General features: G+C 48.9%; 1 protein-coding gene across 4 annotated transcripts in view; it reads left to right on the plus strand.

The window, feature by feature from the left end:
- LOC123352293 (discoidin domain-containing receptor 2-like) overlaps positions 1-22,638 on the plus strand; it is a 174,289-nt gene that overhangs the window by 71,007 nt on the left and 80,644 nt on the right. Inside the window, exon 1 of one of the 4 annotated variants that reach the window (XM_044992154.1) lies at positions 8,367-8,503. The exons of the other annotated variants lie outside the window; for them this stretch is intronic. The gene's annotated coding sequence lies outside the window, so the exon portion shown is untranslated. Of the gene's footprint in view, positions 1-8,366; positions 8,504-22,638 lie in introns of those variants that run through there. 4 annotated transcript variants of the gene reach the window in all.

Genomic DNA, 22,638 nt, shown 5'->3' on the forward strand with positions numbered 1-22,638 from the left:
ACAAGGCATACCTGGTACAAACATTATTACAGTAGCGGGTAGGGTGTGAACACGGGTATATTCTATCACACAGTATTTCAAAATCTGCTAAGGCCATTGTGGACTGGAAGCAGATCTGGATAGATAATTACGTACAAACAAACAACATTACAAGATTGCATAAGTTGCAGAATCAAACACTCAACATTTAGGAAATGCCAGAATTATGGTTGCCCATGCAAACTTAATTTGCTCCCTTGTGTGTCTGCATTATTACCATACAGTCTTTAATACATGATTACATACTGTTTTATGTTATACATACTGTTTTATACAGTCGTTAATGCATGATTACACAGTACCCCTGCCTCAGACAATGCACAGGATGGACACTGCTCACTGAATGGGTCGCTATTCAATATTTGTTTTATTCTCATCTTTCAGTTTGTGGCCTCAAGTCATATTTACTGCAAACCACCTACACTTTGCACTGAACACATAATTATTAATTTCCTCAGGGGATTTACTATGATGCTCATCACCTTAGTAAGGACAGTAAAAGTCACTTCTCTGATCACAGGGTGAGCCCACAGACTCCACTCTGCCCCCAAATTTTAAATTCCTATTCCAAAGCACAGAGGCATTAGCCTTTTTCAGATAAACAATTGTAAGAATTTGTAAACATTGGCAAAAAAAGTATTTTTCACTAATCTCATTCTTGGAAAGGGCTGAACTATTTTTGCTGACAAAAATCTAATCAGTCTGAGAGGGACATCCAGCCTGGAAAATTTTAGTATAAATTTGTAAAGTTTGGCAAAGTTATAAGCACCTAAAATTGGGGCTTAAAAGTGTTGGGCAACCTTAACTATGGGCAACGCTGCTAGCTCTGCCTATAATAATCTTGAAAATAACTTTAACAGCTGAATAATCCAGTGCAGACTTCTTGATTGGGTATCTCCAACCAGCACTCCCAGTAGATGCATACATTGAGCCATTACGCCCGTGTTCGAGTCTGTATATGGGACTTAGATGGCCTGTTAATGAACCTTTGTGTGTTAATTGTCCCTGTCAACATTTCTGAAACCAAGTATGTTAATTAGTTTCAGAAAATATAAAACTGCTACCCAATGAGAGCTGGGCTGAGGTCAGGGAGACTGCTCTGCCTCCATTTGGAACCTGCCCCTGCTGCTTTACTGCTGTCTGAGAAGAACCATACGTGGGTTGTTGACATAATTTCTAGTCTTCTGAGGAGGTGATTTTACTGATCACATGAGCTGCTATAAGGTCATTAGAAGGTCTCCCAAATACACAATTCAAAGAACCATGATGATAGATCAGAAATATGTCCCCTCGGAGTTGCAACACTGTGACTGAGGTTCTTTGGTTGTAATAATTTTGAGTGGGATTTGTTACAATATCTGCTTGGTCCAGTTCCACCAAGGAAAGACAACTCCCTGCTTTCTTTCACCCACTGTATTTGGTTAGCCAGTGTTTGATAGGAAACACATTACATTTAACAAAGGCACCTTGCAGAGAAAACACCCCTGCATTAATCAGGAAGGTAATGCCGTGTCTAATCTGAGGTTGTGCCGTTTGCTAGGTGTGCTTTTCCATCGGTACAATTCAGGGGTTTGCTCCTTCAAGATGGGATCATTACCCAGGGCAGCAATGGGAGCTGCTCCGTGGCCTTGACAAGTAGGATTCATATGCTTTTTTTGCAGCAGTTAGGGCAATATTTGCTGGCCCAGTCACAGACAGGAAATACAGTAACTCCTCACTTAAAGTATCAGGGGGTAGCCGTGTTTGTCTGGATCTGTAAAAGCAGCAAAGAATCCTGTGGCACCTTATAGACTAACAGACATTTTGGAGCATGAGCTTTGGTGGGTGAAGTGGGTATTCACCCACAAAAGCTCATGCTCCAAAACGTCTGTTAGTCTATAAGGTGCCATAGGATTCTTTGCTGTCCTCACTTAAAGTTGTCCTGGTTAACCTGGTTTTGTTGTTACGTTGCTAATGAATTAGGGAACATGCTGGTTTAAAGTTGTGCCATGCTCCCTTCTAATGTCATTTGGCAGCCGCCTGCTTTGTCTACTGCTTGCAGGAAGAGCAGCCCCCTATCAGCTCCCCCTATCTGCTCCCTTAAATTCTAAATTATGCATACTCCCACCTTTTCATGTTCTCTGTATGTATAAAGATCTCCTGTCTGTGTGTTCCATTCTGTGCATCCGAAGAAGTGAGCTGCAGCTCACGAAAGCTCATGCTCAAATAAATTTGTTAGTCTTTAAGGTGCCACAAGTCCTCCTGTTCTTTTTCCTAAATTCTCTGTGCAGCAGCCGCCCAGCAGGCTATCAATTGCTGGCAGTTCAGCTGTCCCTCCCCCCACTGCCTTGTGCTGCTCCTGCCCTCTGCCTTGGAGCTGCTCCCCCAGACTCCTGCTTGCTGTGCTGGGGGGGAGGGAAGGAAGAGGGGGGGCTAATGTCAGGGTGTTCCCCTCCCCCCTGCTCCTGCACCCCACTTACCCCATCTTCCATAGAGCAGGGCTTAGGACAGAGGGACCTTGCTGCAGCTGGTCTCAGCAAGCTGATCTAATTAACAAGGCAATGTACTTAAGGGAAATGCGCATATCTCCCTCCATTCCTGCTGCTTTGCAGAGTGAGAGAGTTAACTCTTGAGGGCTCAGCCAATTGCTAGTTCATCATTTAGCAGTAAGGGAAATAGCCCACCCTCTGACTCCTCCACCTCAACCAAGTTTCACAATCATCATCACTGTGTACCAGTATTAAATGTTTTGTTTAAAACTTATACTCTGTGTGCGCGCGTGTGTGTGTATATATATATATAATATAGTCTTTGGTGAAAAAAATTTCCCTGGAACCTAACCCCCCCATTTACATTAATTCTTATGGGGAAATTGGATTCGCTTAACATCGTTTTGCTTAAAGTCGCATTTTTCAGGAACAGAACTACAACGTTAAGCAGGGAGTTCCTGTAGTCAAGACAACATGCTCCAACATCATTGGTGAAGCCATAGGCACAGTGCCACCTGGCACAGTTTTCCTGTCATATTGTTCAGCATCACCATGGTGCACTGCTCTCCGCACTGGCTTCCCGCTGAACAAAGTCCAGTTCAAGTTCTCTGCGCTGATATCCAAAGCTCCCATGGGCTCAGCGCTGGCTCCCTGAGAGATCTCACCTCTCGCCATGACCACAACTGCCCCAGCAGCTGCACTCCACTGGGACCAGGGACCAGTCACCCACCAGGGGAGGGTGGGGAGTGCAGGAGGGAGATGTACCACAGGACCCAGCCCTAGACTACGGCACCCACGCCCCCAGGGCTGAGACCTTGCCTCACTGGGCAACTCTCAGCAATGCAGCTTCTCTTCTCCACAGAGGTGGGGGGAGGGGGTCTTGAACCCCCTACAATTCTCCCCACATACCAACACCCCCACCACTAGCCCACCCACACCCCACCAACAACCGCCCCATGCACCAAGACCCCCCTCAGCAACAGTTCCCACACACCAACTCCCCTTTACACGGCCCAACACACACAGCAGCCCTCTCCTCCGCATCAAGCCCCCTCTCTCATTCTCATACACACACAGAGCAACACACCCACTCTCACGCCACCAACAAGCACCCAGCACACGTGCACATACATATACTTATAAATCAATTCATATTCTCAATTATGCTGCTTAGGAGAAACTGAGTCCTGGCGCCCATCCAGATCTTTTGCCTGAGAACTCCATTGTCTTAGATGATAATTGTCACCACTCACATGAAAGTCTCTGCTGAAAAACCATAACTGGTTGTTTCACATTATTCTGCTCAACCGGACTGAGGCCTCATGGATGTGGGAATGTTTTTCAATATAATCTAAGGTGTGAATTTAAACCTCTGTTGTCACATGGGAAGTGATGCTGCTGTGGACACTCTTATTTCATTATAAGGATGGGCTTTTTTTGGTTTAGCTAACTAAACCACAACAACAAAAATAAGCTGTTCTTGTACTGGAATAGGAGTGGGAGGATTATACCAGTATAATTGGTAAAAGTTTCCCGTGTAGACAGGGCCTTAATGCACTGATTTATTTTACAATAGCGGGAGCTGGTAGTTGTCTAACACTTCCATGCTGAAAAATTCCTGCAAATGTTTCTGAGGAGCCCTACGGATCATTATTGTTTGTAGCAGGCCTTTAACATTTGGCAGTGGGGAAGCCCTGAGGCTAGAGAAGTGTCTTTTCTTTGGCTTGTGAAATTCTGTTCAGGTTTGCTGAGATAAATTATCTGTTCGGAATTCCCCCCAGGAATATATTGGCAAGCTGCCAACGTAACAAGTGACCATGAACCTCCTAAGTGTGGGCTCATAACATGGCCAAGGCAGCCCCAGCAACACACATGGCACCACAGTGGGAACACCTGGGATCTGCCAGAGTCGGAGGCTGGGGGAGAGAGGCACCAGAATAGGCTCCTCTCAAGCACCCGCCGGCCAAGACCCAGCACATGGGCCTAGTGGCACATTCCCTCGCCTTCCTTGGGATAAGTCTTTTCCTGCTGCCAGCAAGTACAGTTAATCACGTAGCTCAGGTAGCTACCACCTGTCTTACAGAACTGACAATTCAGGCTTCAGGCCCTGAGGCTGGTAGGCTGGTACGGTATGTAAGAGAATTGGGTTTTCTGACTTTTCTTTAATTGGCCCAGGCAAGCTCCATTCAGTACCCTGTTGTGAGACAGTCTTTGATCCCATGATCACATAGTATTTTTTCCATGAGGCAGGGGCGCTGTGGAGTGCACAGCTGGATGCACAAGAGGGCAGAATGAAGAATGTATGGTCAGTCTTACTATGAATTTAAGTGACTTCAGCCTTGACTGAAATAGCAGGAGTTCTCATTTTAAAAACCCTACAAAAACGGTTTATTTTGAGTATATCTAAGGCATGGAGGACTCAGCAGAAGCTCATATGCACATGATTAATGAAATTATAATTGTTGGGTTTCTCTTGAGCTAGGATAAGCTCTTGTCCTCACGGGCGGTGTGTGACTGCTCCATTCGGGGAGGCTGTGTGCACCTGGACCATGGCCCCCCCACCCGATGCCCGCCTCTGCTCTGCCTCCTCCCCTGGAAACCCCACCCACATGCCACCCCTGGCCCCACTCAGCCCCCTCTCCAAGGCCCTGCAGCCTGCTGCATGCGCCTCTTCGCCCCCGCCGGCCGGCTGCTCACCGCTCATGCGTGTCTCTTCACCCGCTCCCGTGAGGCTCCCGTGCAGGCGGGGTGGGCACGGAAAAAGGCAGAGCCTCAGAGGAAGAGGACGAGCGGGAGTAGGGCCTCGGGGTGGAGCGAGGGCCGGGCCACGGCTGAGCTGCCCATCCTTTCAGTAGCAGCGCGTGCCAGACAGGCCGGCTGTTTGGGGAGGCTTAGCCTCCCCTGGCCTCTTAGACCAGCTGCCCATGCTTGTCCTATTAGAATGGTAGAACTAGCACATAAAGTCCATTTTGAATGGTTGAGGTAGGAGAGGCCATGCTGGGTCTAAATTCTGTTAGAGCTGGATTACACACGCTAGCTCTTTTCACATTTGAACCCTAGTATAGCTCCTGGGAATCCCCAACGGACGTGGCCTGACACATTTGTCCAGGTATTCAGCATTTACAAAGGGTCCTTTTTCTGATCGCCAGTCAGCATGGCCCCTGCTTGCCACCCATGGACTGAAGGCTGAGAACAGTTCAGTTAGGGCAGGGCCGCGGTTCTCAAACTGGGGGTCGGGACCCCGCAGGGGGTCGTGTGGTTATTACATGGGAGGTCACGAACTGTCAGCCTCCATCCCAAACTCTGCTTTGCCTCCAGCATTTATAATGGTGTTAAATATATAAAAAAGTGTTTTTAATTTATGACGGGGGGGTCGCACTCAGAGACTTGCTGTGCGAAAGGGGTCACCAGTTCAAAAGTTTGAGAACTACTGAGTTAGGGCTTTCCGTTTGGACTTTTCTCTGGTTCTGATGGATTCATACTCCCGAACTTTGCTTTCTGGTTGGGGCTGGATACAAAATCTCAAGGTGAAATGCAGCCAAGCTGCCAAGTTTGTTTGGTTTTAGATATGCCTGGTTTATTATGGTTTTAGGTTAAAACTGTAATACAGTCTAGGTGTGCGAAGAGCTTCGTGCGAGTGTGTGAACCTCCCAGCAGATTCGCAAGTGCAGGTGGCACCAACCCTTGCCTCCCTGCTCAGCCTCCTAACTGCAGAGTAACACCCAGGCCCTCGATGCTCAATTTTGTCTTTTTTTTTTTTTTTTTTTTAAATTAAAACAAAAATGAAATGTGACGTATGAAAGCTATTGCAATATAACTACTCGTATGTGGTGGCATTACTAGCAACAGCACTGGATAAATGGTGTTTGTAACGAACGGATGCAGAACTCAGGGCTCTGTGTAGGTCTTTTCCCCTGCTAAGAAAGAAAGAAAGAAGTTACAGCCCTAATGAGTCAAACATATTTGTTTCTCTTCCTCTCCCTGAGGTCAGTAATTCTGAAGGCCGTGTTCAATTGACAGGTCCTTTTTTGTTGTTTGTGGTTTTCATAAAACATACATTGGAGCAGTGTTTCTCAAATGCAGCCACCGTGGCCACATGTGGCCACCAGGGGCTTTTCTTGTGGCCACGGCCTCCTGGGTGATGACTGCGGGTGGGGGGAAAGCAGCAGTCCCTCCCTTGGGGCCACCAGCAGAGTTTGAGCCTCGTCCCCTCTGGAGACACAAACACCGGAGGAGCAAGCAGCTACTGAGTTCCCCAGCTTCCGGAGGGGGGGTGGAGTCAGGCTTCAGCCCTGGGGCGGCAGGCGGCAGGCTCCAGGCTCTGGGCTCTGTCTCCGAGCTCAAAGCTTCGGGCTCTGTCCCCCAGATGCACAGCGCTGGGCTCCAGCTCCAGCCCCTGGCCATGTGGCAGTGGGCTCTGGCCCCGTGCTCCTCCCCCCCGGACCCCCCGTCGCCCCGGCCCCTGCTGCCTCCCCCAGACCCCCTTCATTCCCCCCCATGACCCCTGGCCCTGCTGCCTCTCTACCCACCTCACCATTCAGGGCTTAATTTGTACCCTGGCATGCCAGGGCTGAGTAAGTCTGCTGTGAAAAGTGATATTTGTATGTTTTGTTAATATCACTTTTCACAACAGACTAAGGCTGTGTCTACACTAGCACTTTTGTCGGTCGGGGTGTGAACAAAACACCCCCAAGTGACAAAGGTTTCACAGACAGAAGCACCGGTGTGGACAGCAGTATGTAAGTGGGAGACGTTCTCCTGCCGACATAGCTACCGCTGCTCATTGGGGGTGGTTTAATTATGCCAGCGGGAGAGCTTCACCCACCGGCATAGAGCGGCTGTACGGGAGACCTTACGGTGGTAAGGTCTGTACTGTAGACGTAGCCTTAGTAGCTAGCTGGGAGACTGTGAAATGTGATATTAACACACAAGTGTCACTTTTCACAGCAGCAGACTTACTAGCCAGGGAGTCTAAAAAAACAAACAAACAAACAAAAAAAACAACGAAAAAAGCAGAAGAAAAAACAACGAAAAAGACAAGGACGTGCAAAGCACCTTATTTGTGTTTCTAGTCTGTTTAGGTCCAGTAAAGAATGGAAACAACTGTACATTATTTTTATTATTGAAAAAAACCCTACATAAATAAATTACAATGATTTGGACATGTATATGTGCATATTTATTCATTTTTTCAAATATTGCTTAAGTATTTTAGGAAAAATTGTCACGGCCACAAGCAAGAGTTGGTGACTGCACTCTGAGGCCACCAAAATTTGTGATGAGAACTCCTGCATCACAGCACACCTTTAAAAAGCAAGAGGGGGGGGGGAATCAATCCCAGTGCTGCCTGTGCTACGTATTTCCACACAGATGCATGGCTAGGCCTGTGAGTTAAACAAGACGCTGCCAGTCGGTTCTGTGTTGCAATGCTAGAGTGCAGACTGGCTTGGTTTGTCCCTGCGACTACATGGGCCCTGTTTCCTGAGCAGAAGAGCTGCTATATGTTGTGGTTTTACTACATTGTATTCAAAGTTTGGCCTGTCTCCAGGCAGAGTCTGGGCCTCATGCCAGCCGAGCAGCCCTTAGGGAATGCATTGGAGCAAGGAGTGGGGCCGATAGAGTGGGGGAGAGCAGAGGAATCCAAGAGGACAGATTTGCCTAGAAAACAGCTTTGTTTCCATCTGGTCTGTCTGGAGTTGCCATAGGAACGGGAGTGACAAAGGCAGGGTGTAGGGAGGAGTTCGTCAAGTTTGAACATATCGTGTTCTGGCGGAAAGCTGCAGCCCAGCTGGCTAAATGGAGTTAGAAATATTCAGAGTTCAGTAAAAAGCGACAAAGAGTCCTGTGGCACCTTATAGACTAACAGACGTATTGGAGCATGAGCTTTCGTGGGTGAATCCTCACTTCGTCGTTTACAGATCCAGACTAACCCGGCTACCCCTCTGATACTCCGAGTTCAGTGGTTCCCTCTGGTGATTAGACCCTGAGCTGGGCAGGTAGGGACTTTTCCAGTTACTTGGCTCTGGAGTGTCAGTTAACTATCTTTCTCTCCCTTTCTTCCCACCCCTCCTGGCCTCTTGAACCTTTGCGCTGTGTGTTTCGGTTGGTAGCTAAAATGCAGATGGCTCATATTTCACAATAAAGCTGCAACAGCCTGTCATATTTTTTGGAAGAAAGAGCTATTTTCACCAGCTTGTAACTCTGGGTGGTGAAAGTTTTCCTTATTGTGCTGGGGCATCCAGCTGGGCCCAAAGCACAATTCTCTCGTGCTGGCATATGAGGATTTGGAGATGCATGGAGTTGCTGTTCAGTCAGGGGCCCACTGGATTTGCACAGTCTCTTGCTTAGTGGAAACGTGAAGCTGGATGGCCCACATTCAGTGGGACGTGCTCGTGCCTCAGCTATACTTAGACCTAGAATCTCCTGTGCCTAGTGGGAGATGCGGCAGCCCATTTCCCCCCACAGCTGTCTATCCAGAGCAAGATGTTTGACTTCATTGTAAGCTGTTCCCATGATGGCAGCATTCTTTTCAATCATCCCGCAATAGGTCCTCCCCGCCTTTTCTGCCCTCCAAGGGGAATCCAGTCTAAGGTGTGCTTCTGCCATGGGGTAGTCTGACAACATGGCCAAACCACTGTCGCTGTCTCTGTCCAATTATCGAGTCCACAGTCTGCTCCTCCGTGTGATTTGTGCAGCAATTCCACATTGGTTACATGATCTCGCCAATGAATTCCCAAGATTCTTCTTAAACAACGCTGGCAGAATGCATGTAGCTTCCTGTTGTGCGTTTCCACTATCAGCCATATTTTGGAGGCATGCTGTAGTGCTGGAAGGATAATAGTGTTGTGCAATCTCATTTTAGTGTGGAGATCAGGGGTAGGAAACCTATGGCACATGTGCCGAAGGCGGCACATGAGCTGATTTTCAGTGGCACTCACGCTGCCCAGGTCCTGGCCATCGGTCCAAGGGGCTCTGCATTTTAATTTAATTTTAAGTGAAGCTTCTTAAACATTTTAAAAACCTTCTTTACTTTACTTACAACAATAGTTTAGTTATATATTATAGACTTATAGAAAGAGACCTTCTAAAAACGTTAAAATGTCTGACTGGCACACGAAACCTTAAATTAGAGTGAATAAATGAAGACTCGGCACACCACTTCTGAAAGGTTGCCGACCGCTGGTGTAGATGTATCTTCTTACTCTTCCAGATGTTTGACAAATAGGACAGTGGTCTACTGGCTTTATCATTTCTTGTCTTCGCTTCCTTAGTGAGCTGGCCATTAGCAGATATTGTACTTCCAAGATAGACAAAGTCATAAACTCTTCCGTACTCTTCTCCATCAATCACACATCTGTCAGTGTTGACATCGTTCTCTCCTGTTGCCATGGTCTTGGCCTTCTGTATACTGATACAATCTCCCACTTTAGCAGCTTCTGCTTTCATGCTCATAACGAGTTTTTTCCTTCCATCCAAGTTGGTATCCAATGACTATATCATCCGTAAAATGTCTTGTAGCTCATCTCTTGCCCAAACAATACCAGTGTCCTCAGCAGCAGCGGTCACTCTTCTCATTCCAAAGTCTGTGGCAGTGCAGAAGAGAAGTAGAGATGGTTTACTACCTTGCTTACACCAGTCACGTTCAGTGTTTCCACTCTCTGCCTGACACTGCGCACAGATTAGTCACACAGAGCTTTAACTGAATTAACACTCTTTGCTGGAATTCTGTAGTGTTCACCAGTCCCTGCGTAGGGGGCTGCAAGTCAGGCTAAAACCTGTCTACACTTCTAGTGCCCCCCTCAAGTTGGTGTCTAGACACCAACCCTGTCTAGGGATCAAATTCGTCAGTATAAAAATCAGAGGTGTACATGTGCAGAAAATTGTCATTAACAACACATGTTGTTAACCTAAACAATAGTGTTTGCCAGTAGCAACCCCTATTGTTAAGGTTATGACAGTTTCCCTTGTTAAGCATGTTTTCATATGCTCTGAACTTTCTAAAATATTCCTGTTTTGCATTGAAATTCTCCAGGCCTCATAACTTGCTCAAAAGTTATTTATTTTTTAATTCGGTTTCGGCTTGGCAAGCCAGTCAGTTGACCAGTCAAATAATAACAATATGTCAATTGACCACCTATTGTTTGACCGCCGTCAAATATTGTCAGATATTCTAGCAAGCATGCCCTGTTTTGATTTGCATCATGATGCCATCTGTTAGCAAGCTTGTCTTGATCGGTCACTTTATCACATGTTAATGCCACTTCTTGGGAACAAGGTGAATTAATTGAAACTTGAGCCTCTAAATTAGTTGGAATCTTCTAGGGATCTGGGGCAAAAATCTGTGTGGGGATTGGTCTGCTTTGAGCAGGGAGTTGGACTAGATGATCTCCTGAGGTCCCTTCCAACTCTGATATTCTATGATTCAGAAAGACCCCTGTATGTATGTATATCTTTATTAGTATATTAGGCCATCAGTGAACATGGCGGTTTGCAAAGCACATTAAACAAGTTCAAAGACACGGTCCTTGACATATACAAGCTAAAGTGACTAGACAAACATACAAAAATTACCTCAGAAGAGAGTGAGGGAGGGAGAGGAGGATTCCCAGTCATTAAACCTCCTCCCCCAGCACAAAGAGACTAGATGCACATCTATGTGGACAGTACGTCCCTCGGCCCGCGCCGCTTCCCACAGCCCCCCTTGGCCTGGAGCAGCGAACCGAGGCCAGTGGGAGCTGCGATCGGCCGAACCTGAGGACGCAGCAGGTACACAAACCAGCCTGGCCCGCCAGGAGCTTTCCCTGCACAAGCGGTGGAACAAGTTTGGGAACCACTGGAGTAGAGAGATTATTTTGCCTCTGTATTTTGCACTGGTGTGTCCACTGCTTGAATGCTGTGTCCAGTTCTAGTGTTTTTATGTGTGAGTATAAGATAATAAATCTTCATATAATAAAACTGTGGTTAGTTGTGATGTTATGATACGTGGAGATGCCACTGATTTATGACAAGACTGAGTGATAGCCATGCAGATCATGAGGGTAGGCTACAAGTTATTTTGTTTTTATCATAGTGTATAATGTACAGGTGTAGATTTTGTTTTGGATAAATTCTGTACTTTTGTAGCTGTAATCTCAGACACATACTGTTCAGCCCCTGAACAAATCAACTTTGTTCAATCACAGCCAGCAATTCCTGTGGCAGATCCTTTAGAAAAAATCCAATCTTGATTTAAAAATTGCCAGTGATAGAGAGTGCACTACATTCCTCAGTAAGTTGTTCCAATGATTAATTATTTTCAGTGTTAAAAACATATATGCCTTGTTTCCACCCAGAAATCAGGGGAAACTAAATAATCATGTTTGCATAGTATTGTGTATTGGGACTTCGTAAACAAAGACAAGCACTGTACACTCGGCTTTGCTAAGCCCCTCTGTTATGTAGGCTTGTTCTGGCGATGAATAATTTTAGACAGTTATCACGGAGGTACCTTTGCTATGTGTCATGAACTCTTATGACCCAAACCCTCTCTCCTCAGAACCGATGCCCTGGGAAGCCTGGATGTCTCTCAGGGATATTAACTGTTCTTTACTTTTTGTTCCATGGCTATCTTGCTGTTGCCCTAGACTCATTTGCTACATAATGTGAATTCTGATGAATGTACAGGCTATGGAGTTTTTAATCCAAAGGGTTTCAAAATACAGGAGGGGCCCCCAGTCTGAAAAGTTGGAAAATAGCATTTGTTGATACACTGTCACATAACAAGTACTTAACTTTTCAACCAAGAGGATATTCTACAGTACAAACATGCTACGAATAATCATCTCACATACAGTTAAAAATTATTCACGACAGAACAGAACTAGAAGACTACACTGGGTCATTTAAAAGGAAAATCCTAGTGCAACCTTAGCTCTGGAACAGACTGTATTAAACTTAGTGCTAGCCTGGAGCACTGAACTCCCGTCAAGGACTAGCATTCTTTGGGAAAATGTGCTTTTGATTTAAGCAGGAGATTTGGATGCTGTATGCTGAGCAATCACAGGGATAGTTTCGCTCAGTCTCCAGCTGTTCACTGAGTCTTATGCATTCACGCATCACTAGTTACAGTAAGTGTGTTTGCCGGTTCAGGGAACTTTCAGGACCTAATTCTCTGCTACCTAGTACACTTTGAGGCTACCTTAGCAGCCCCATGAACAATTGTTCTTTCCTCATCTTTCACAAGGGCCTTTATGTCACAGAGGGATCTCTGGTCAGACAGGGGTCCTTCCAAGATCAGAAAATCATCATCATGCATTTCGTAAGGCTTTTGGTACTGTCTCACACGAACTTCTCATAAACAACCTAGTGAATATAGCCTAGACGAACCTACTATAAAGTGGGTGCACAACTGGTTGGAAAACCATGCTCAGAGAGTAGTTGTCTCTGAGTCAAGCTGGAAGGACATATTGGAGGAGAGAGTTCCAGGGGAACTTTTCTGGATCTGGTTCTAAGCAATATCTTCATAAATGATTTGGATAATGACAGAGAGAGTACACTTATAAAATTTTTGGATGATACCAGGCTGAGAGGGGTTACAAGTGGTTTGGAGGACAGGATTAGAATTCCAAATGATCTTGGCAAACTGGAGAAATGGTCTGAAATAAATAGGATGAAATTATATAAGGAGAAGTGCAAAGTACTATGCTTAGGAAGGAATAATCAACTGCACAAATACAAAACGAGAAGTGTCTGCCTAGGAAGGAGTACTGAAGAAAAGGATCTGGGTGTTGTAATGGATCACAAACTAAATATGAGTCAATTATGTAACACGGTTGCAAAAAAAAAACCAACCAAACATCTTTCTGGAATGTATTACCAGGAGTGTTGTAAGTAAGACAAGAGAATTAATTCTTCCACTCCACTCAGCACTGGTAAGGCCTCAACTGGAGTATTGTGTCCAGTTCTGCACACCAGACTTTGGGAAAGATGTGGACAAATTGGAGAAAGCCCAGAGAAGAGCAACAAAACTGATTAAAGGTCTAGAAAACATGACCTATGAGGGAAGATTGAAAAGACTGGGTGTTTTAGTGTGGAGAAAGGACTGAGGGGAGACATAACAACAGTCTACAAGTACATAAAAGGCTGTTATAAAGAGGAGGGTGATAAATTGTTCTCCATATCCACTGAGGACAGGACAAGAAGCAATGGGCCTAAACTGCAGTAAGGGAAATTTAGGTTAGATATTAGGAAAATCTTCATAACTGTAATGGTAGTTAAGCACTGGAATAAATTGCCTAGAGAGGTTGTAGAATCTCTGTCATTGGATGTTTTTAAGAACAGGTTAGACAGACACCTGTCAGGGTGTCCTGCCTCAGTGCCGGGGACAGGAGTAGATGTCCTACATTTCTATAATTCTATGACAGATGTTTTTTTGGTAGCCTGAGATTTGTTTACTAACTGGAAAGGGATCCGGAAAGAGCGACAAGAATGAGTCAGGGTCTGTTAATCTTGCCTTACAGTAAGGGACTTGAGAAACTCAATTTATTTAGTTTATCCAAGATAAGGTTAAGAGGTGACTTGATCATGGTCTGTAAGTATCTACATGGGGAGGAGATTTCTGGTTGTTACAGGCTTTTCCATCTAGCTGCCAAAGCCAGAATAAGAGCCAGTGGCTGGAAGATGAAAGTAGACAAACTCAGACTGGAAGGGTATGTCTACACTATCTGCCGGATCGGCGGGTCATGATCGATCTATCAGGGATTGATTTATCACGTCTAGTGTAGACATGATAAAATGGATTCCCGAGCGCTCTCCCGTTGACTCCCGTATGCCACCACTGCGAGAGGCACAAGTGGAGTCGATAGGGGAGCGGCAGCAGTCGACTCAGCGCCGTGAAGATGCCGTGGTAAGTAGACCTAAATTCGTCGACTTCAGCTACGCTATTCTCATAGCTGGAGTTGCGTATCTTAGGTCGATCCCCACCCCCAGTGTAGACCAAGGCAAAGTAAACTGCCAGTGTTTAGCAAGGAGGGTGATTAACATTTGGAACAACTTACCTAGGAGTGTGCTGGATTCTCCATCAACTGGAGTCTTTAAGTCAAGACTGTATGTGTCTTTCTAAACAATACTCTCTAGCTCACCCCCAAGTTACTGGGCTGCAGGCGGGAATCCCTGGGTAAGCTTCTCTGGCCTGTGTTATGCAGGTCAGACCAGTCCCTTCCAGCCTCTTCATCCATGAATGTATGAACCTCTAATGATAAATACGGAAATATACCAGAGAAACAGGGGCAGCAGCTCTGACTGTACAAATCTAAAATAAAAGCTAATGATAGGCAGCATCTTTCCCACCCAGGCAGCTCCAGCCCGTGTGCTTATCACAATACACCGTGTTCACCTTGCCAGGGGCAGAGAGCAGGCTCCGGGGGGTGGGCGTGCGTGTGCACACGCAGTGGTGCTGGAACGCTTTTAAGAGTGGGGGTGCTGAAAGCCAGCCCCCCTTACGCCTGTCTGCCACCCCCTCCGTCGAGCGGGGGCTGGGAGCAGGGCGGGGGGACCCACACAGGGGCAAGGGGGCCAAGGCTGGAGCCACAGCTGGGGGTGGGCATGGGGCCAGGAGCAGAGGCACGAGCCGACAATCGGTTGGGACCCCAGGCGTGGGGCCACAGCCAGGACCCCTCGTAAAACCTGGGGGTGCTGCAGCCCCCCCACCTTAGTTCCCGCGCCTCTGTGTATGTGCAAGTTTGCCACCATGATGCCCCGGGGGATGATGGTGCGGGTGCAGCTCCCATCTCCGCAGGTGCAGCTCCGCATGCAGGACAGGACGTGACGGGGAGCAGATAAACGCTAGAGCCCCTTGGCCACATGCCACAGCACTAGGGTCAGAGCTGGGACGACCCCCAGCATCCCATCCGCCTGTGGCTTGTTGCTCACTTGGGGGCGGTGCGATGTAGAGAGCTGGGATCAGCACGCGCGGCTGGAGGACGCACACCAGCACAGAGCCTGCTAATCTGGGACAGCCCTGCAGCTAGCCCCACACCCACCAGCCCCCGCCGGAGCTATGGCTGCCTGGGGGCTTCTCCGAGTTGCCTTTAGAACTGCATCCTGGAACACAGCACTGCTCTTTAGATCCTCAAGATGCTTACAGGTCCCCCGGGTGCCTGGGTCCTGTTTGGGACACACAAGCCATTGGACAGAGAGACCCCATCTGAAAATAGTTACCCCAGTACACCCCCGAATGTGCAGTGCTCATTTACATATGCTAATGAGTGATTACCATATACTGTAATACTCGTAGCTGGAGCTGCACAAGGTTGTTACTCAAATGAAGTCGTTTGGAGTGTATATGTCTGTTCCCTCACTGATGGGCAGGGCCCCTTGGTGCCATGCGTGCCAGCATGCTCTGCTTCACCCAGGAATCGCCATTCCAGCCCACAGCCAATGCCGCATTTAGCCCAAACTCACTCCCCAGCCTAGACCTGGCAGCAGCTAAAGCCGAGGCACGTTAATAGCTGCAGGCAGAGCCCCGCACATCTGAACGGCAGGGGCTTCTCTTCTGTAGGCAAGTGGATACTGGCGAGGTATGGTGTGGCCGAGGGCTTTCCTCCCTAGGTCCCGTGTCCAGGGTTGAGGAGTAACTGGTTGTTTCTCGATCTTCCTCCTGATCTGAATTTCCCATGCAGCCTCTTTCCCTGTCTCCAGGAGGGCTGCCCGGCCCCACCGGCACTGGAGCTCTCCCAGTGTGCCAGCGTTACAACCCCAGGCTCATCTCTCTGAAAAGGCTCAGTGCATGTCGCAGGCACCAGCCGGGTAGGCGGGGTCAGGCCTGCTGTATAGGCAGGGTTTGTGCAGCGATAATTATGGCAGTTAGGGGTGGGAGTTTTCACTGAAATATCCAGTGCTCACCTCGTGGGGACACCGCTGGACCAGTATAAAGCACCGTCACACCAGTGTAAGTGCATCCCCGCTGGTGGGGGCGAGGGTGTGTCACTGTGGAATAGTTCAAGTGGCACCGCTTTGTGTGTAGGGCGGGGCTAAGAGTAAGGTTAAGATTTTGTCATATGTGTTATTTTTAGTAAAAGTCACCCACGGGTCATGGGCAATAAACAAAAATTCACAGAAGCCGTGACCTGTCGGTGACTTTCACTAAAAATAACTGTGACAAAATGGATAGGGGGTGGTCCAGCACCCACCGCTGCTGCGGCTCGGGGTCCCCCAGGTGCTTGCGGCGGCTCAGAGATCTGGGGTTCCACTGCCAACCCTGGGGGCTGGGAGCTGTGGGGTCCCCCGGCTGCTCGACGCTCTGGGGCCGGGAGCTGCGTGGGCCGCAGTCATGGAGGCCTCTGGAAGTCATGGATTCCATGACTTCTGTGACATAATCTTAGCCTTAGCTAAGAGTAAACGTGCTCCTTTCCCCGCTCTGGCCTGTGCTAGGATCATTGTGTCTGCTGCATAAGAAACACATAGCCTGCGTTCTAGCTGTCTCCTTGTGGTGTACCTGCCTCCCTAGCAGTGAGCGAGTCCTGGGCTGGCCTGGGCAGCCAGCAGCGTGCCAGCAGGCAAAAGGGGCTTTGAGAATCCCTCTCCCTTTTTATGTGCAATGGGCTGAAATGAGCTAGAATACGCTGCTGCTCGTGCTGTGTGCCTGCCACACCGGTGGCTGCAGCACTTCTCGTGCCGACATTGCTAACAGAATGGGGGTGAGAACAGAGTGGTCCTCTCTTCACAGCATCCCGCCCTTCCTGCGAGGAACTCTGCCACATCGATGGGCTGTGCCTGTGGATGCCCTGCTCCTCCCTTGGCTCCTCGCAGCGTGCCAGGATGTTGTGTCCATCCCGGCTCTTCCTGAAAATCCTGAGCCCAAATCCCACCCCAGAGGGTTCTGCTCCGTGTCTTATCAGCACCCCTGCAACGCCACAGCCCTCTGAAAATGACTATCAAATTCAATGTGCCTCTCTTGGCTCTTCAAAAACCCTGCCTGGTTGACTTTATGACTGTTCCTGCTCTGCTCTGCCTTGCTTGACACCCTGTCGCTGTCCCAGAACGTATCTGTGATCTCATTGTGCCTGCTCCAATTCTTCTGTCATTTCGGTCCCTATCACTGACTTCCCAAAGGGCTGTGTGTCTGGCCTGAGTGAGCCTTAGCAGTTATCAGCTTTCATCAGCTCGTGATAATGCCCAGCCCTTGTCTCTTGTCTGTGCTGGCAGCCTGGTTCGTGTTGGTAAGGGTGGAGTCCTGATCGTAGGGTGCGTGTGTACCTCGCTCAGCCGCAAGGCAAGATGTCCTTTCAGTGTGTTGCTCAGTGAAACCAGTAAAAAGAGGTCCATTGGCTTTGGATCAGGCTGTCTTTTAGCTGAGGCTTGAGCTCCAGAAACAGTTTTCTTGGTTGTTCTGTTATAATTCTTCTTTCAGACAATAATAGTGCAATGATGCTTGATTGGTAGAAGTGCAGTAACTGGCTTGCAGATAGCCAGATCCAAAGTGTGGTCCTGGGCACGTTTGCTAGAATAATGGCCCCTTCTTGCAGCACATCCCTGCTGGGAAGAATCCCACTGCTAACACCATGTTTATTATTGATCACTCTACAAAGGCAACCCTGTATTCCAGTCTGTCCTGTGCATCTTCAGCAAACTGCCAACTATGTTTCAAAGGCAGAATCTTGTCAAAAGTAGTGTGTCAGACAGGAAGAAAGAAACTGGAGTTTTACCATAAAACAAGAATTAGAATCAGAAAAATCCTTGTTTGACTTGTAAGCTTAGCAAAACTGACTTGAAAGTGGAGCTGGGTTGAACATTTTCAACAAATTGTGTTTTCATTGCAATATGCTGTTTCATCGAAGCCAAAATGTTTAGGCTGGGAAGTGTTCTGAGTTCCAGGGCTCTCTGGCCACTTCCGATGAGACAGAGTGTGACTGATTGGCCACCTTTCTGTTTCATGAGAATGTTTGAGAGGTTTAGTTTTCATTCCGATGCAGAACATAAACACGTTCTGAAACCTTGACAGTTGTCATGAAACAGGCTTGTCGCCCTCCAGCCTGCTCGACCCGTAAGTAAGGGAGAGGGGGTTTATATAGTTGGCCAGTCAGCCATTCCCAGAGCCATTTCCCTGACTAGAACCATGCCAAAGGCAGGACTGTACACCCCATAATCAAGGAGAGAAGCTGATTCCTCCTGCCTGTATAGTGAGAGCCCAGCCTGTGCACTGCCACCAGCAGGTGGATTTACAGCCACAGAACATCCTGACATTAGGGCATTGTGCACCCATAGCAAGACTCCTGCTCCCAGGGAACCATTTACACACGTGCAAGTTCAAACAATCGCATCTCTTTCATCGTGGATCCCACAAGGCTCCCGAACATTCCAGCCCTCCACAGTGGATCTCTGAAGAGAGGATGGGACGTAGGAGGGGCCCCAAACTCCACCTATTTCATGCAGATCCAGTTAGAAATGTTCCCAGCGGCTTCCTCCTGTTCCCGCTGTAGGGACTGTTATGAAATGCCTTCGCTAGCAGCTGGGGCACATGCTCTGCTGGGGACAGTCGTGGTCTTTGCCTGTACCTGAGTGAAGAGGCGGGCTTGTTTCTCTGACCTGGAGTCTGCTCTGTATGTTGGAGAAAGCTGCTCTCTCCTGCACTTCTCAGTGGGTGTGTTTACACAGCCGACTCAGGCTTGTGGGGCTCCGGTTGCGGGGCTGTTTCACGGCTGTGTAGGCTTCCGGGCTCGGAACTCAGGCTCGAGGATCCTGCGGGGCAGGAGGATCCCAGAGCTTGGGCTCCATCTCGGAAGCCTACACAGCAAAGAAACAGCCCTGCAGCTGGCTGGCATGGGCCAGCAGCGGGTTTTTCTTTGCTGTGTAGACGTACCCAGTGAGTGAAATATTTTTCAGGAGGGAGATTTTTTTCTGTTCACATAATGATTGTAACAGAGTTTTATTCTGATGCAGCCAGCTGTTAGCAATTAGCAACTTGATCCACCCAGCCCAGCAAACAGGGATAATGCTTTCCTGCCTCTCTCGGGCTTTGCTGTTGCCTGGAGTTTGGGTGCCAATGTGGTCCTTGCGCTCCAGGTGTGGCAGTTCCTCTGGGTAGAGGTGTGACAGCAGGGTTAGAATCAAGTCATAACAAATACAGCTGGGAGTTCTGGACTCACTGAAAAAGCTCTCGTGGGCCTTCCACACCAGAAAGAAACCAGGAGAGAGAGAGAGAGAACCACTGCTAAACCTATCCAGCTGCATCATCCAACCCATGCTACCATCCGGGAGTGACGTCTCGGGCCCAGCTTTCACAGTGGCTTTCGCTGACTGAGATCAGACCCCGAGAGAAACCCCCCTCCTCCAGTGCCGCAGTCCCCACAGCTGCCAGGTCAATGCCCCTTGCCAGTCAACAGGCAGGAAAGGGTAACCAGCTTCTGGGTCCACTTCAGGCAAAGCCGCAAACGTTGCCTCCCCCACAAAGCATGTGCGGATCAGAAATTAAACACTTCGCTCCCGCAGCTCATCAACACTAATCCCCCTATGGCAACAGCCTCCGTGGCCCACCCAGAACTCTCAGGTGCCCACTGGCTAGACCAGTACCTGATACCCCAGTACACAAACCAGCAGGCAGAACAGACCGACCAGCACAAAGCCCAGAACTCCTCCCCTCGCAGAGACCTCCTCCGGGACAGCTAACGCTGAGGCAGCCACGCCCTGGATACAGGCTCAGGAAGCGTACGCTAGAGGGGAACTGGGGCACGAGGCTGAACGCAATAACTGTGCAGCCAGCAGAGCAGAGGGGTGTGGGGCAGAGAGAGACGCTTTCTAGTCCAGTGCCTCAAAGCCGAAGGGGTGAGAGGAGCCTCCTCAAACGCTCAGGAATCGCAATCGGCATCTCAGCAAAGAGCGCAGCAGGAGAAGGGAGAGGCAGCGGAGATGCTCTGGCACTCTGGAGCTGCCTGCTAAGTGCCAGGGAGCCGGCGTAACACGCACACGCTTCCCTGTGCTGACACGCTCCCTTGTGTCCCAGCATGATGGGGAGAGACCGATACCCATGGTACCAGCCCTCCGAGAGGGGAAGCTGAGTGGGGGAGCTGCTGCTCCTCATGCTGCCCATGCAGTGACCTGCTCCGAAGAAGCAATCGCTCCAGAACCTGGTTTCACCCTCCGGTGCCCTCAAACAGCCTGCCTACCCCCACCTCCCTGCTGCTTCTGGTGTCTAGGCCCCAACCCTGGAAGTGCCCCAGCCCCTACTCCCATGTCTTCTCATGCCTCCAACGTGTTCCTTCCCCGATCCCTCCTCCCCACTCATGTCCCTGGCCCCATGAGCTCTTGCCTTGATATCCTGCTGCCCCTTTGCAGCACCTGGGCAGGGTGTGTGCTGTGCAGCCACCCTGCCTCCGAACTGCCCCCAAGGAATAACTCAACGTGCCTCACGCCTCCTGCTTCCTCCAGACACCAAGGCTGGACCTACTGCCTCCATGGAGGGCGAGGGTTCTGCTGGCAGAACTCAAACGCCACCCTGGCTTCTCCATGCAGCCGTGCATGTGGGGTCCCCGAGCCCGGGCTCCAGCCTGAATGTCTATGCAGCAATTAAACAGCCCCATAGCCCAAGCGCCACGAATCTGAGTCAGCTGACATGGGCCAGCTGCAGATGTTTAATTGCAATGTAGACGCACCCTCTCTGTTCCTGGCTGCTGCCAGCCCCACAACACGACAGAGTGCAGCACAGCGCAAGGCCGTGGGGACTGAGCCCAGGAGCCGCTCTGAGCAGGAATTGGCAACGTGGTGGCAAGGACACTGTAGTTTGCTGCCATGGGAATTGGGGAGGAGGGAGGACTACAGAAAATGGGTTATGAATTTTCCACTGTAGACCTGGCCAGGGTTAGTCACCCACCTTGGGAGGAACAGTGGTCTAGCCAGCGGATTAGCCACACACCTGAAGCAGGAGGCATGTCCATACCTACTTACTCTGCAACTTTGGACAAGTCAGTTAGACTCTCTGTGCCCCAGTTGTCCTGTTGGTGAAGGGGGCGGCGTGTGCACACCTGGTCTGTAAAGACCTGAGAGGCCTCCGTATGAGAAGTGCAAAGTAACAGTCCCATTGTATAGTCAGGAAAGTGCGAGGCACAGAATGGGTGAGTGATTTCCTCAGAGGCCCGGTGCACTAGTATTGGCCTTTTCACATTGACGATCCCTTATTTAAAGCCAGAAATGTTCATGGTTCCATTATATTTACTATCAAAGTAAGTAAAAATTTATCAGCAGTTCTCAGTGCTGCCTAGAGACGTGACGGATGCGCATGTGTTTCAAGAGGTTGACTCTTCATGGGAAAGGTGTGTGGGGCGGGGGGCAGATTTTCTTCGCTTTAGATTGTAATACGTTTTCAGTGGTGCCCCTGGCACTGATCTAGTGCATTAGGGTTAGGAATCCAGAGACCTGGGTCCTGCCCTTGTGACTCAGATACTGAGAAGTCCTTCCTTCGGACTCGCTTTCCTTGGCACAGTGCATAGCAGCATGGCTAATTTACGGGCGTATCACCCATGAAACTGATTTTGCCTGATGAAAGTGAATGGTGGCGACTGCAGCTTTATCCGGAGTGTACTCCTGGGATCACTGCAGCTAAGCTTTGCCGATGACACAGCAATTGGAGTGGTCAATAACGAGGAGGGCAGGTGGATCTGTGTTGCTCGAGTAGCACCCTTCTCCACCCCGTTACCTCTTTTAGCGCTAGCCTCCGCAGGAGTTTTGATGGCCAGGCCTGGGTTCCCTTGGATCCCGCCTCCAGCTCAACAGGGTGTAACTTCCTGATTTTCTTTCCATATTAATTTATTGGGTGTGCCTCCACCCCTCTGGTCCTTCCTGGCCCAGTCACCAGGGCCGCTCAGGTAGCCCCCACTTACGTGCCAGAGTTGGAGACTCCCAAGAAATAACACAAACACACACAATGTATTCAGCACAGGAATCCTATTACACGGGAAGTAACTATAATAGTAAAACACTACAGTCAGGATCACTGGTGCCCACACAGATAGTACCTGTGAATTTTCCCCAGCACCTGACCTGATACAGAAAACATAAAAACCAGTGTCCCGTTGGTCCATGTAGTTTGTAGGGGCCCTGGATGACCTGTGATAATATCTCCTGCAATAGCAATTAGCACCTTGGCTGACTGGGTTCAGTA

This window comes from Mauremys mutica, chromosome 18 (assembly GCF_020497125.1).
Source record: "Mauremys mutica isolate MM-2020 ecotype Southern chromosome 18, ASM2049712v1, whole genome shotgun sequence".
Lineage (NCBI taxonomy): Eukaryota > Metazoa > Chordata > Testudines > Geoemydidae > Mauremys > Mauremys mutica.